Source organism: Diceros bicornis, chromosome 13, assembly GCF_020826845.1.
Source record: "Diceros bicornis minor isolate mBicDic1 chromosome 13, mDicBic1.mat.cur, whole genome shotgun sequence".
NCBI lineage: Eukaryota > Metazoa > Chordata > Mammalia > Perissodactyla > Rhinocerotidae > Diceros > Diceros bicornis.
The window spans coordinates 14,240,395-14,257,246 of record NC_080752.1 but is presented as its reverse complement, the minus strand read 5'-3'; the positions used below and the strand labels follow the sequence as shown (position 1 = coordinate 14,257,246).

Here is a 16,852-nt window from a genome sequence, read left to right as displayed (position 1 = left end):
GAGAATTCCAATTTCTCTTCACCCTCATCTACACTTGTTACTATCTGTCTTTTTTTTTTTTTTATAATTTTATTTATTTATTTTTTCCGCCAAAGCCCCAGTAGATAGTTGTATGTCATAGCTGCATATCCTTCTAGTTGCTGTATGTGGGACGTGGCCTCAGCATGGCCGGAGAAGCTGTGCGTCCGTGCGCTCCCAGGATCCGAACCGGGCCGCCAGCAGCGGAGCGTGTGCACATAACCGCTAAGCCAAGCGGCCGGCCCACTATCTGTCTTTTTGATTATAGCCATCCTGGTAGGTGTAACGTCGTATCTCATTATGATTTGCATTTCCTTGATGGCTGATGATGTTGAATATCTTTTCGTGTGCTTATTGGTCATCTTCTTATTTTATACTATGTATATCTTCTTTGCAGAAATGTCTATTCAAATCTTTTGCCCATCTTTATTTTTTTTTGATTGAGTAGTAATAGTTCTTTGTATATTCTAGGTACAGGTCTCATTAGATAAATGATTTGCAAAAGTTTTTTCTTGATGATATCTTTTGAAGCACAGAAGTTTTTAGTTTTGATGATGTCTAGTTTATTTTTTCTTTTGTTGCTTGTGCTTTTGGTGTCACACCTAAGATGCCTTATTATTATTTTTGTTTAGTTCCCTTCATGATCTAGTATGAATTCTACCCTAATTCTCTGCCAGAGCTTTAAAACTTCTTTATGGTCAAACACATCAAGTAGTCTGTCAATTCAACTATTTTCTTGTATCTTCATTCCTCAAACAATCTAGAATGTATGTTCTTCAGTTCTAGGAAATTTTCTTGAGTTTTCTTTGCTAATTCTTCCCTTCTGTTTTTTTTCTTTTGAAACTACTATGTAATGTGAGGAACACTGGTTCAGTGTGGAGGGACTTTACTATGGTAACATTCTTAGCTTCTTTCTTTACCTTTTATTCCTCGTCGATGGAGGAGTGACTTAGGATTAGTGAGTGCAGTAGAATGACCTGGGGCATGCTCAGCTTAACCGCTTCATCTCTTTCTTCATTGCGGTCTGCAGACTACAGTATTTTGGCATATTCTTGGCCAGTACAGTAAACAGTGCAGGACAAGCTCTACCTTTTTGGGGGAAATAGTTCTGTTCTGGCAGATAACTTCAATTCACAGTGTGTTAGCAAGCCGTTTCCAAACCACTCTTAAGCCATGTTCTTCAACCTAGCGTTTTATCTAAGATAAAGCTGACATTTTGCTCTATTTGTCTGTTCCCTGTGTCTTTCTCTTGTTTGATTCTGAAATCAAGTGAAGAGGTGCTTTTTTTTCAATTGTGGTAAACTATAAATAACAAAAGAGGTGCTTTTTTTTTAAATTATGGTCAACTATACATAACAAAATTTACCATTTTAACCATTTTTAAATGGGTACGGTTCATTGGCATTAAGTACATTCACATTGTTGTGCAACCATCACCACCATCCATCTCCAGAACTTTTTCATCTTCTCAAACTGAAACTCTGTACCCATTAAACAATAACTCCTCATTTCCTCTTCCTTCCAGCCCTGGGCAGCTACCATTCTACTTGATATCTATGAATTTGACTACTTTAGATACCTCATAAAAGTGGAATCATTCAACATTTGTCTTTTGGTGTCTGGGATATTTCATTTAGCATAATATCTTCAGTATTCAGCCATGTTGTAGCGTGTGTCAGAATTTCCTTCCTTTTTAAAGCTGAATAATATTCTGTTGTATGTATATACCACAATTATCTGTTGTATGTATATACCATTCATTCTTTGATAGACATTTGGGTTGTTTCTACCTTTTAGCTATCGTAAGTAATGCTGCTATGCACATTGGTTTATAAATCCTGTTCAAGGCCCTGCTTTAAATTCATTTGGGTATATATCCAGAAGTGGAATTGCTCAATCACTTGAGCTCTCCCGGTGTGTTAGTATTGCTTTGTAACAATCCACCTTAAAATTTAAGTGGCTTAAAGCAACAATGATTTATTATTTATTACAATTCTGTGGGATGGCTGGGTAATTTTTTTGTTTTTCTTACCTGGGCTCACTTCTGTGGCTGCATTCATTTGGTGGGTTGGCTGGAGCCAGAGGGTCTAAGATGGCTTCTTTTTTTTTTTTTTTTTTTGTGAGGAGGACCAGCCCTGAGCTAACATCCAATGCCAATCCTCCTCTTTTTTGCTGAAGAAGACTGGCCCTGGGCTAACATCCATGCCCATCTTCCTCTACTTTATATGGGACGCCGCCACAGCATGGCTTAACAAGTGGTGCATCGTTGCGTGCCCGGGATCCGAACCGGCGAACCCTGGGCCGCCGCAGTGGAGCACGCACACTTAACTGCTTGTGCCACCAGGCCGGCCCCTAAGATGGCTTCAATCACATGTCTAGGGCCTTGGTGGGGAAAACAAGAAGGTGGGCCTTCTCTCTGCATGTAATCTCTCCTTATTCACAGTCTAGTTTGAACCTCTTTACATGATAGCTGAGTGCCAAGAGAATGAAGGCAGAAGCTAGCTGCAAGACATCTTGAGGCCTAGGCTCCAGGAGTCACACATCAATTTCAGCACAATGTATAGGGCAAAGTTGACCAAGCTAGCCCTGATTCAAGGGATGGGGAAAAATAGACTCCAATTCTTGCTGGGAACATTGACCACATCACAGTGGGGGCCATTATTAAAATGATCAGTCACACCTAATAATCTAACAGCTGGTGCAAAAACTTTGAGAAACGAGGAAGGACTGCAATTTGAGGAGCAAAGTGGGATTCTAGTGGGTCCTAAATGGGGTAGTTTGGTATTATGTTTTAACAAGTAGAGAGGCATATGGATATTTTGAGCTTGGTAAAACTAAATTTTACCATGCAGTGAGTATGGTCAGCTTTAAACTAACGCAGCTTGCGTGAGAAGGCTGTAGCTGACTCAGGCAGGCTATATCAGCTTTACCATATGGGCTCTTCTAACTTCAGAGTTGCAGCTGGCCTAGAATTATAGGCAAAGCTAAACAGGGATTTGATTTTTTTAATGCTTTGGTGGGCATAACAATATTTAATGCTTTTATTGACTTCTTAAGCCAGGTCTGCAGATTTAAACTGCAAAGATGTCTGAAGTTCCAAATGTGCTATAGGGTAATTAATAACTAAGGCTCTAGCCTTAAATTGTTAATTCCAGGTCTAGACAGACAGTGCTAAATCTTTTTAGGTTAAAAGAGGGTACTTGGGGGGCTTACTTCGTAATTATGTAACTTGTCACAACCTCCTCTGTGGTCTTAAGTAGTTTTGGATTTAAATACATGAGCTATTCACTGTGGTAATTTTAGTGACTGAAAGTGGCTTCTTCACAGAAGGTTGGTTTATTTTATTAAGGAACAAATAAAAATGAGTGGGTAGGTACTTTATTATAAAGAGAAAAATACCATATTCTTGATTCTCGGACATGGTTTGGAACATCTACTTCAGTCTTTATTGTCAGTATAGGAGTAGTAGGAGAATGACCAAATAAAGAAGACAGGTTGAATAAGCTAGAAGAGAGGTTTTCTTGGAGGAAGATTGACATCTTAGAAGAGTCCCACCTCTCCAAAAAATGTTATGTATATTTATACACACACACACACACACACACACACGTAAATATTTGAGCCCACATTGTTTGGGGGGAGATAATGAAAAGTTATGTAATTACAAAGCCCCCTCCAGGTACCCTCTTTTGACCTAGAATGATTTAGCACTGTCTCTAGGCCTAGAAATAACAATTTAAGGCTAGAACTTGAGTCACTAATTATTTTCTCTGTATATATGAAAATGAGGTCTCAAAGGCTATGTAGTATGCTATGGTATGGCTTTAGGATAATTTGTTTGCATATCCTCCTATCTGTGGACATTTGGGTAACTTCCAGTTTTTCCCTATCATAAACGTTGCAGCAGTGAACTTTGTTGACATATCTTTGTGCTTGTGTGTGAGTATTTCCATAAGATACCTAGAAATGAAATTACTGGGTTAAAAGATATGCAGAATTTACATTTTAAGAAAATAGATATGGCCATATTCCCCTCCAAAAATACTATACCAATTGAGACTTATAAGCAGTGTGTGAGAATACCGTCCTCTTGTCAGTACTGGATAGCAATAATTGTTACTTATTTATTTAGCTAATTTGCTGGATGAAAAATATTTCAGTGTTTTAATTTGATTATCTTTGATTTCTAGTGAGGTTCAGCATCATTTATCGGACATCTTATATTTCTTCTTGAAATGTTTGTATATATTTTTAAGCCTATTTTTATTAGTTTTTATTTGTTTGCTCTTATTGATTTGAAGGAACTCATGTATTGTTAATATTTTCTCTCAGTATGCAATTTGGTCTTTGATTTTGTTTATGATGTTTTGTTTTAGAAAAGTTTTAAATTAGAACATAGTGAAATCTTTCCATTTTTTCCCTTTGTAAGCTTCTGGATTTTGTGTCTTGTTTAGCACAAATTTTCTTCACCCCAATATTATTATTATTTTTATTTATTCATTTTTTTCTGATGAAGATTAGCCCTGAGCTAACATCTGTTGCTAATCCTCCTCTTTTTTTTTTTTTTTTGGTGAGGAAGATTAGCCCTGCACTAAGCTCCGTTGCCAGTCCTCCTCTTTTTCTTGAGGAAGATTGGCCCTGAGCTAACATCTGTGCCCAGCTTCCTCAATTTTTTTATATTGGGACACCTGCCACTGCATGGGTTGATAAGCGGTGCATAGGTCTGCACCCGGGATCCGAACCTGTGAATCCTGGGCTGCCGGAGTGGAGTGTGTGAACTTAACCACTACGCCACCAGGCCGGCCCCTGCCCCAATATTATGACAAGATTTTCTCTTAAATACTTTTTTTTTTTTTCTGTAAGGAAAATCGGCCGTGAGCTAACATCCATGCCAATCTTCCTCTTTTTGCTGAGGAAGACTGGCCCTGGGCTAACATCCATGCCCATCTTCCTCTACTTTATATGGGATGCCGCGACAGCATGGCTTGGCAAGCAGTGCATTGGTGTGCGCCTGGGATCCGAACCGGTGAACCCCAGCGGCTGCAGCGGAGCACGTGCACTTAACTGCTTACGCCACCGTACTGGCCCCTCTCTTAAATACTTTTAAAACATTATTTCCTTTTAGCCCTATAATCTCTCTGGAATTTTATGTGTTGAGTGTAAGGTAGAGGTGGCTATTTTTCTTCCTAAATGAATTGCCTATTGTTTCAGCATCATTTATTGAAGCATAATAAAGTATTGCAACAGTATTATAAACACTGCTCTGTATAAACACTGCTCTGTTTCTGTAACCTGTTCTCTTTCATTTATCTGTAGGTGTTTCTGTACCAGTACACTATTTAATTTCAATTGCTTTAAAAGACTGTATTTTTATAATTGATAACGCAGTTCCCCTTCATTGTTTTCTTTTTTCAAAATGTTCTTGGCATTTTTGTATTTCTCGTCTACATAAATTTTAGAATCAGTACATTAAGTTCTACAAAAAAATCTTGTTGGGATTTTTTAATGGAATTGTCTTGAATTTATAGATTAATTTGGAGGAAGAATTTATATCTTTGCAATATTGGGTGTTCCCACCCAACACCATGGTATGACTAGTTAGGTCTTTTATTTTCTGCTGTGAAGTTTTCTAGTTTTCCTTATATTGGCTGTGTTGAGTAGTAGTGAAAAGAATGGGTTCTAGTGCTGTGCTACTTGGGTTCAGTCCTGCTAAATAAGCTTGGGCAAATAAAAAACCTTTTTTGTGCTTCAGTTTCCTCATCTATAAAGTGGGAATAGTAACTTATTAGGGTTATTGTGAGGATTAAATGAGTTAAGACATGTAAGTTAATACATTTAAAATGTGATCTATTTTTATTAGGTATATATTTTGATATTTTATAGTTTCTTTTGCTTTTGTGAATAGAATCTTTTATTTAAATCTCATTTTGATTGGTTACCTTTGATATATAGGAAAGTTCATGATTTTTGTTCATGGTTCTTGATTTGGATACTTTGCTGAACTCTGTTTGGAACTTATAGTGTTTTTTTTTTTTTAAATTCTCTTGCATTCTTTAGGTAATCATATATTTTGCAATGAATTGCTTTAGCTTTCAATATCTTTGCCTCATAATTCTTATTTATTTATTTATATATTGGATCTTTTTTCGTTATCTAAGACTTCCAATACAGTGTTGAATAGAAGTGATGACAAAGAGCATTTTGTCCATGACTGTCTTTAAATGGGTTTGATGTTGATTTTTTATGGAAGCTAATCCTCTATAAAGCTAAATTTGTTAAGGAGTGGGTTTTGGATTTTTATGAAATTATTTTTATTATACAAATAATAAATGTGTATATTTTTATTACAAAAGATTTAAAAAGTATAGAAATTGTAGAGTAAAGCATGCAGGTTCTTCCTTGCATCCTGTTCTACTTTTATTCCTCTCCCGATACTGTTACATTTGGTTTATATCCTGTTAGTTCTTTTGTTATACCTTTATATACATTTAATTTGTGTGTACACATGATTTTATTTATTTTTATAAACTAGGTGTTAGATTTTATCTCATATTTTGTTTCTTTTAGCAGATATTAAGTACCTATCATGTATTAGGCATTCTTTTGTTCATTCTTTTCATTTAGGCATTAACATTCTTTTGTTCGTTCAACAAAGGTTTCTTAAATGTTTCCTAAGTGCTAAGTGATGTCTTAGGTGCTGGGGATATAGTAGTGAAGAAAACAAAAAGCCCTGCCCTCAGAGCTAACTTTCTAAAGGTGCAGACAGAAAATTAAAAAAAAAAAAACAAAAAACCAAGTAATGATAAATCGCGAAAAAAGTTAAAGCAGGATAAAAGAGGATAGAGATTGACTCGGGTGCTCTTTTGGATAGTGTGATCAGAAAAGACGTTTCTGAAAAGGGGACATTTCAGCAAAGAGTTCAAAGAGATAGAGCAGCCATGCAAATACTGTATCTAGGGCAAGGGCCTTAGGGCCGAGGGAATAGCAAGCACAAAGGCGCTGGTGTGGGAGCCTGTTTGGTATGTTCAAGAAACAACAATAAAGTTATTTGGTCAGAGCAAAGAGCATGAAGAGTTGCTGGGAAAGAAGGTTGGAGAAGTGGTGGGGGGCCAGATTATCTGGAGCCTTATAGGCCCTGGTAAGGATTTTGGATTTTCTTCCAAGTATGATGGGAAGCCATTGATGGTTTTTGAAAAGGGAAATGGACTTGTATTAATTTGTTAGGGCTGCCGTAACAAAATACCACAGACAGGGTCACTTAAACAATGGGAATTTATTTTCTTACGATTCTAGAGGCTCAAGACAAAGATCAGGATGTCAGTAGGTTTGGTTTCTTCTGAGGCCTCTCTTTGGCTTGCAGATGGCCACCTTCTTGCTGTGTCCTCACATGGCCTTTCATCTCTGTGCACACATGTCCAGTGTCTTTGGGTCCAAATTTCCTCATAAGGACACCAGTCCGATTGGATTAGGCCCCAACCTAATGGCCTCCTTTTAACTCAGTCACCTCTTTAAAGGCCTCATTTCTAAATACAGTCACATTCTGAGGTATCAGAGATTAGGACTTCAGCATGTGACTTTTGGGAGAACATGCCTGATCTGCTTTCTTCAGGCTGCTGAGGATAGACTGGAGGTATATGTATGGGGTGGGGGTGGAGGGTAAGCGGGGGTATTGAAGGAGAATGGACAGGGAGACCAGTTAGAAGGAGACTAGAGATAGGGACGGCATGGACTAAGGAAGTAGCTGTGGAGTCGATGAGAAGTTATCAGATTTGTGATTTACTTTGGAAGTAGGATGCATAGGATTATTTTGAAAGTAGAATACCTTTAGTGTTTTTCCCCCCTCCGTTCTCTATTTTTGAGAATTTTAAGCTAGTAAAAATATGTACTTTACAAAAGCTGAGCAGAGTCCCCTTTACTCCCCTTTTTAACCTGCCTTTATGTCTGCCTCTCTAAGATTCTTTGTCTCTAAGATTCATCCTAGAATTCATTTCTGGATAGATTGTTTACATTCTTAGAAAACAAGCTCTTCCATTTTAATGTGTCCTACTGCTGCTATTTGGTTACTTATTTGGCATGGAGGAGCATGGCCTGACTGGGGTAGTTATTACTGAATGAAGTTCTTTAATTATCATTTAAGAAATTTGTAAGACTGTAGTATTTGATATATACAAAAGAAAACATGCAATTTTTATGTAAGTGGTGGATAATAAACCCCCAAAATGGGTAACCTGATCACTCAACTTAAAAACTAAGATCTACTTATGTCACCTTCCCCATGCTCTCTCTGTATCCTCCCATGTTCCCCCCCTACAACAACTATTCTGAGTTTTGTGTTTATCATTCCTTTGCTTAAAAGTTTTATCACATATATATGTATATCTAAACAATATGCTGTTTTCTTTTGCTTGTTTTTTGGCTTTATATAAATAGTATCCATATGGTGTGTAGTCCTCTGATTTCCTTTTTTCACTCATTATTATGTTTTAAGATTCACCACTGTTGTAGCTTTTTATTGGATTATGTATTTCCCTGTTTTACAATATTCCATTATGTGAAAAAAAATTCCATTGTGTGAACATACCACAGTTTTTCCATTCTGTTGGCAGAAGACATTTGGATTGTTTCCAGTTCAGTTAATAATTGAGCTTCTTGTCCTGAGGCTATTCCTACTCTTTTCATTTATTGATCTGGAGCTTAGGCTTTCTCAGGAAGAACTAATATCTTATCACATGTATTTAGGCCTGTGGTTCTCTTTTCTTTTTCCTCCACTATTCTGATTAGATTTGCATATTATCTTCTAATAATTTCTAAAAACTTCTTATTTGCTAACAGTGGCCTTTTCTGTTTTCTAAGTCTGTCATGATTTTATTCTCAAACAAACCAAAACAAAAAATAACCACAAAATTTTTTTCCTGTTAGAGTGTGATTTTTGATACGGAAATGAGATAAATTTATTTATTCAGTCTTCCTTCTTGAGCCAGAGGCTCCCTTCTTTGTCTTTCTTTGCATGTTATTCTTCCCGGTTTCTGTTAAGACTCTTTTTTTTTTTCTTTTTGTTTATTGAATAAATTTCAGATGTAACTTTGGGTAAGTTTAAGGTGTACAGCATGTTACTTTGATACATTTATATAGTGTAATATGATTGCCAATGTAGTGATGTTTATCACATTATGTAATTATAGTACAATATTATTGTCTATATTTATTATACTGTGCATTAGATCTCTATGGCTTATTTACTGCTTATTATGGATTTATACCCATAAACATGAGCACTCTTGTTCCCTCCATTCCCCCCACCATCCCCTGGTAACCACCATTTTACTCTGTTTTTTACAGGTTTAACTTTTTTAGATTCCACATATAAGCAATATCATATAGTACTTATCTTTCTCTGACTTATCTTGCTTAGCTTAATGTGCTTAAGGTCTGTCCGTGTTGTTGCAAATGGAAAGGTGTCCTCCTTTCTCGTAACTGAATAATATTCCATTGTATATATATACCACATCTTTTTTACCCATTCATCCGTTGATGGGCATTTGAATTGTTTCCATATCTTGGCTGTTGTGAATAATGCTGCGATAAACATGAGAGGGCATATATCTCATTGAAATCCTGTTTTCATTTCCTTTGGGTGTATAGCCAGAAGTGGAATTACTGGATTGTATGGTAAATCTATTTTTTGAGCAACCTCCTTATTGTTTTCCAGAGGTTAGACCAATTTACATTCCCACCAACGATATATAAGGATTACCTGTTTACCACATCCTTGCCGGCACCTGTTGTCTCTTGTCTTCTTGATGATAGCCATTCTAACGTGTGAGGTGATAGCTCATTGTGGTTTTGATTTGCATGTCCCTGATGATTAGTGATGTTGAGCATCTTTTCATGTGTTGGCCATTTTGATGTCCTCTTTGGTAAAAAGTGTATTTAGTTTTTCTGCCCATTTTTTAATTGGATTATTTGGTTTTTGTTATGAAGTTGACTGAGTTCTTTATATATTTTGGATAGTAACCCCTTATCTGATAAATGGTTTGCAAAAATTTTCTCCCATTCTGTAGGTTGTTTTTTCATTCTAGTTAACTGTTTCTTTTGCTATGCAGAAGCTTTCTAGTTTGATGAGTCCTATTTGTTGATTTTTGCTTTTGTTGTTTATACTTTTGGTGTCATGTTAAAAAAGTGATTGCCCAGACCAGTGTCAATGAGCTTCTTCCCTACGTTTTCTTCTAGGAGTTTTATGGTATCAGGTCTTAGGTTTAAGTCTTGATCCATTTCGAGTTAATTTTTGTGAGTAGTGAAATGGGGGTCCAATTTCATTGTTCTGCAGGTGTGTCTCCACTTTTTTCCCAGCACCATTTTTTTGTGTGTGTGAGGAAGATTAGCCCTGAGCTTATATCCATTGCCAATCCTCCTCTTTTTGCTGAGGAAGACGGGCTCTGGGCTAACATCTGTGCCCATCTTCCTCTGCTTTATATGGGACACTGCCACAGCATGGCTTGACAAGCAGTGCATTGGTCTGTACCCGGGACCCGAACCTGTGAACCCCAGGCTGCCAAAGCAGAGCATGCGAACTTAACCACCACGCCACCAGGCTGGCCCCCCAGCACCATTTGTTGAAGAGACTGTCCTTTCCCCACTGGGTATTTTTGGCTCTCTGGTCGAATATTAGTTGCCTGTATATACTGGGAATTACTTCTGGGCTCTCTATTCTGTTTCATTGGTCAGTGTATCTATTTTTGTGCCAGTACCATACTGTTTTTATTACTATGGCTTTATAGTATACAGTCATGCACCGCATGATGACATTTTGGTCAGTGATGGACTGCATATACAATGGTGGTCCCATAAGATTATTGCCATATAATAGCCTAGGTATGTAGTAGGCTATACCATCTAGGTTTGTGTAAGTACACTCTATGATGTTCGAACGATGATGCATTTCTCAGAACATATCCCTGTCATTAAGCAACGCATGACTGTAGTTTGAAATCTGGAAGCATAATACCCCTGTCTTTGTTCTTTTTTCTCAGTATTGCTTTGGCTATTTGGGGTCTTTTGTGGTTCCACACAAATTTTAGGATTGTTTTTTCTATTTCTGTGAAGAATGCCTTCGATATTTTGATGGAGATTGTGTTGAATTGTAGATGGCTTTGGATAGTATGGCTATTTTAACAATATTAATTCTTCTGATCCATAAACATGAGATGTCTTTCCATTTATTTGTGTCTTCAGTTTCTTTCAGCAAAGTCTCGTAGTTTCCATTTTACAGATCTTTCACTTCCTTGGTTAAATTTATTCCTAAGTATTTTATTGTTTTTGATGCTATTGTGAATGGGATAGTTTTATTTCTTTTTGAGATGCTTCTTCATTAGTGGAAAGGAATAAAATTAATTTCTATACATTGATTTTATATCCTGCCACTTTACTGAAATTGTTGAGTAATTCCAGTAGTTTTTTGACTGACTCTTTGGAATTTTATAGATCATATCATCAGCAAATAGTGACACTTTTACTTCTTCCTTTCAGATTTGGATGCTTTTATTTCTTTGTTTTGCCTAATTGCTCTAGCTAGGACTTCCAGTACTAGGACTTCTGAATAGGAGTAATGAGAGTGGGCCCCCTGTCTTGTTCTTGATTTTAGAGGAAACGCTTTCAATTTTTCTCCATTGAGTATAATGTTAGCTGTGGGTTTGTCGTATAAGGCCTTTATTATGTTGAGGTATGTTCCTTCTATACCCAATCTGTTAAGGGTTTTTGTCATTAAAGGATATTGTATTTTGTTAAATGCTTTTTCTTTGTCTATTGAGATGATCATGTGATTTTTATCTTTCATTTTATTGATGTAGTGCATTACACTAATTGATTTGGGTATGTTGAATCACCCTTGCATCTCAGGGATAAATCCCACTTGTTCGTAGTGTATAATCCTTTTAATGTGTTCTTGAATTCAGTTTGCTAATATTCTGTTGAGAATTTTTGCATCTATATTCATCAGGGATATTGGTCTATAGTTTTCTTTTCTTATGGTATCCTTATCTGGTTTTAGTATCAAAGTAACGTTGGCTTTGTAGAATGAGTTTGGAAGTTCCCTCCTCCTTGATATTTTGGAAGAGTTTGAAGAGGAATGGTGTTAATTCTTCTTCAAATATTTGGTAGAATTCTCTAGTGAAGCCATCTGGTCCTAGAATTTTCTTTTGGGGAGTCTTTTGGTTACTGATTCAATCTCTTTATTCATTATTGGTTTGTTCAGATTTTCTGTGTCTTCCTGATTCAGTCTTGGTAGGTTGTGTTTCTACAAATGTATCCATTTCTTCTAGATATGTAATTTGTTGGCATATAATTGTTCATAGTAGTGTCTCATGATTCTTTTTTTTTTTAATTTTTTTTAAGAAAGAGAGGATTTTTTTTTTTTTTTGAGGAACATTGGCCCTGAGCTAACATCTGTTGCCAATCTTCCTCCTTTTTTTTTCCTTTTTTATCCCCAAAGCCCCAGTAGATAGTTGTATGTCATAGTTGTACATCCTTCTAGTTGCTCTATGTGGGACGCCGCCTCAGCATGGCTTGATGAACAGCGTGTAGGTCCGTGCCCAGGATCCGAACTGGCAAACCTCGGTCCCCCAAAGTGGACCGCGTGAACTTAACCACTACGCCACTGGGCCTGCCCCTCTTATGATTCTATGTGTTTCTGTAGTATCAGTTGTAATGTCTCCTCTTTCATTTCTAATTGAGTCGTCTTTCTTTTTTTGTAGTCCAGCTAAAGGTTTGTCAATTTTGTTTATCTTTTCAAAGAACCAGCTCATAGTTTTTTCATCCTTTCTATTGTTTTTCTGGTCTCTATTTCATTTATTTCCACTCTGATCTTTATTATTTCCTTCCTTCTGCTAACTTTGGGCATAGTTTGTTCTTCTTTTTCTAGTTCCTTGAGGTGTAAAGTTAGGTTGTTTATTTGAGAACCTTCTAATTTCTTAATATATGCATTTATTGCTGTAAACTTTCCTTTTTTTTTTTTTTTTTTTTTTGGTGAGAAAGATTGGCCCTGAGCTAACATCTGTTGCCAATCTTCTTCTTTTCGCTGAGGAAGATTAGCCCTGAGCTAACATCTATGCCCATCTTCCTCTATTTTGTGTGTGGGATGCCACCACACATGGCTTGATGAGCGGTGCATAGATCTGTGCCTAGGATTCAAACCTGCAAACCCTGGACCACTGAAGCAGAGCACATGACTTAACCACTACGCCACCAGGCCAGCCCCTAGAAACTTTCCTTTTAGAGCTACTTTTGCTGCATCCCACAATATTTGATATGTTGTATTTCCATTTTCAGTTTTTTCACGGCAATTTTTTGTTTCCTATTTGATTTCTTCTTTGGCCCAATGGTTGTTTAGAAGTGTGTTATTTAGTTTTCACATATTTGTAGATCTTCTCACTTTCCTCTTGATATTGATTTCTAGTTTTATACCATTGTGGTCAAAGAAGATAGTTGGTATGATTTCAATCTTCTTAAATTTGCTAAGATTTGTTTTGTGGCCTATATATGATCTCTCCTGGAGAATGTTCCATGTGCACTTGAGAAGAATGTGTATTCTGCTGCTGTTGGATTGCATGTTCTGAATATGTCTACTAAGTCCATTTATTGTGAAGTATCATTCAATTCCAACCTTTCCTTGTTGATTTTCTGTCTGGAGGATATATTCATTGCTGATAGTAAGGTATTGAGTCCACTGTAAATATTGTATTGCCTATTTCTCTCTTAAGATCTGTTATTATTTGCTTAATATATTCCAGTGCTTGGGTGTTGGGAGCATATATATTTACAATTGTTATATCTTGAGGTACTGACCCCTTTATCATTGTGTAATGACCTTTGTCTCTTGTTACCCTTTTTGGCTTGAAGTCTATTTTGTCTAATTAAGTAAGGCTATGCCTGCCTTCTTTTGGTTTTCATTTGCTTGGACTATCATCTTACATCCTTTTACTTTGAACCCATGTGTGTCTTTAGAGATGAGATGAGTCTCCTGTGGGCAGCATATAAATGGGTCTTGTTTTTTTATCCATCCAGCCACTCTGTGTTTATTGAGTGGTGAGTGCAATCCATTTACATTTAGTGTAATTATTAATATGTAAGGATTTACTATTGTCATTTTATCTTTTGCCTTCTGTTTTTTTGTCTTTCCATTGTTTCTTTTTCCTTCTGTTTCTGTTTCTCTTTGTAAATTAGTGATTTTCCATGGTGATTTCCTCAGTCTCTCATTTTTTTATGTTTCATGTCTCTACTCTAGATTTTTGCTTTGTGGTTACCATGAGGTTTATATAGAACACTTTGTGGGTAAAATAGTCCTTTTTCCGCTGATAGCAATTTATCTTCATTTGCTTATAAAGGTTTCATCTTTTTACTCTTCTCTTTTCCTTTTGTGTTTTTTGTTTGTTTGTTTTTTTGTGAGGAAGATTAGCCCTGAGCTAACATCCGTTGCCAATCCTCCTGTTTTTTTTTGCTGAGGAAGATTGGCCCTGGGCTAACATCTGTGCCCATCTTCCTCTACTTTATATGGGACACCACCACAGCATGGCTTGACAAGCGGTGCGTTAGTTGCACCCAGGATCCGAACCTGTGAACCCCGGGCTGCCAAAGCGGAGCACATGAACTTAACAACTATGCCATTGGACCAGCCCCTCTTTTGTGTGTTTTTTTAGGAAGATCAGCCCTGAGCTAACATCCACCCCAATCCTCCTCTTTTTGCTGAGGAAGACTGGCCCTGAGCTAACATCTGTGCCCACCTTCCTCCACTTTATGTGGGACGCGGCCACAGCATGGCCTGACAAGTGGTGCGTCGGTGCTTGCCCGAGATCCGAACCCCGCCTGCCAGCAGCAGAGCGTGTGCACTTAACTGCTACGCCAGGGGGCTGACCCTCTTTTGTGTTTTTGATGTCACAAAGTATCTCTTTATATGTAATTTCTTCACCAAGGTGTAGTATCTATAGTTATTTTTAATTCTCTTTTCATTTAACTTTTATGCTATAATTAAGAGTTTAATATACTATTCTAAAAACAGTTACAGTTTTCTGATTCTGACTATGTAACACCTTAATCAGAGTTTTGTGAACTTTTTTCTTTTCGTTTCAGTTGAAGAGCTCCTTTCAACATTTCTTTTAGTCAGGTCTAGTGATGGTAAACTCCCTCAGCTTTTGTTTCTCTGGGAAAGCCTTTATTTCTCCTTCATATCTGAAGGATAACTTTGCTTGATAGAGTATTCTTGGCTGGCAGTTTTTATCTTTCAATATTTGAATATGTCATTCCACTCTCTCTTGGCCTGTAGAGTTTCTGCTGAGTAATCTGCTGCTAGGTTAATGGGGATTACTTTGTAGGTTACTGTCTTTTTTCTCCTGGCTGCCTTTAAAATTCTTTGTCATTGACTTTGACAGTTTTAATATAATGTCTCTTGGAGAAGGTCTTTTTGTGTTGAGATAATAAGATGTTTCATTAGCTTTGTGGACTTGTATATCCAGTTCCTTCTCCAGGTCTTGGAAGTTCTCAGCTGTTATTTCATGAAATAAACTCTCTGCCCCCTTCTCCCTCTTTTCTTCTTCTGGTATACCCATTATTCTTATGTCGGCTTTTCTAATGGAGTCTGATAGCTCTCGTAGAGTTTTTTCACTTTTTAAAAATGTTAGTTCTCGTCTTCCACCTGAATCATTTCTAAATTCCTATCTTCTAGCTTGTTAATTCTCTCTTCAGTCTGATCTGCTCTATTTCCAATGCATTCTAGTGTGTTCCTCTCATTTATTTGGTTCTTCAGCTCCATGATTTGTTTGTTTTTAGAATTTCAATCTCTTTGGTCAAGTACTCTTTCTGCTCATTAATTTCATTCCTGAGATCATTGTATTGTCTTTCCGAGTTTTCTTGTAGCTCACTGAATTTCTTCATAACAGCTATTTTGAATTCTTTATGAGTTAGATTGTAATATTCCATGTCTTTGGGTTTGGTTGCTGGAAAATTGTCATTTTCTTTTTGTGATACCTTATTACTGTGGTTTTTCATGGTGTTTGAGGAAAAGTACCTCCACTGCCATATTTGAAATAGCAAACACCTTTCTTATTTAGGCAAGGCTTTGTTTACTTTGATTCTTAAAGTTCAACAAGTTGGTGATTAGGAGCCTTTACTATATAGCACAAGTTTTTGGTTTCTCTTTACAAAGCTGACTCACTGCTAAGGTTGGGAGCATGCATATTAAAAAAAAGCTGACAGAGACAAGAATAGGGTGGAGGCAGAGTGGCAGGAGGTGTATGCCTAGCGCTTGGGGCTTTGGGTCTGCCCACAGCCTGTTAGGGGGATCCTCGATTGGGAGTGTCCCAGTGGTCCCTGGGCATTCCTCTTGCCAGAATCCCAGGGCAGGCAGCAGGAGACACTTCCCTTCAGTTCTCTTTGCCTTCTTCCCTTTCCTTTCCCTCCCCTCAGTCACTGCAGTTTTTCCTCAGACAGCAATGAGTCCTTTCAGCTGCAAAGTGCATGGCCAGGTAGACCTGCCACTCACCACCTTTGGCCTCTACCTCCTCTGCTAGGAAGATCGCGCTGTCCTGCTGCTGGTCCTGCCACTGCCTCAGGCTCCACTTCTACTCCCCTCGCTTTGCAACCTCCTCCATCGTCCAGTCTACCCATTTTCGGGTGGACAGATGGATGAATCTCTTAGATGTCCTGGTATGCTGTGCAGAGATACTTTTTTTCGGTTATAGATGTCCAATTAATTGTAAATCAAAGGAGAGAGAAAAAAGGAACAACTTATGCTACCATGATGCTGATGTCACTCTCCAACTAACTTTTTTTTTATCTTCAAGGCTCA

General features: G+C 37.4%; 1 protein-coding gene across 2 annotated transcripts in view; it reads left to right on the top strand.

Annotated features, from left to right (window-relative positions):
* Positions 1–16,852, top strand: part of NRDC (nardilysin convertase) — a 107,914-nt gene that overhangs the window by 15,850 nt on the left and 75,212 nt on the right. The gene's annotated exons all lie outside the window — the stretch shown is intronic.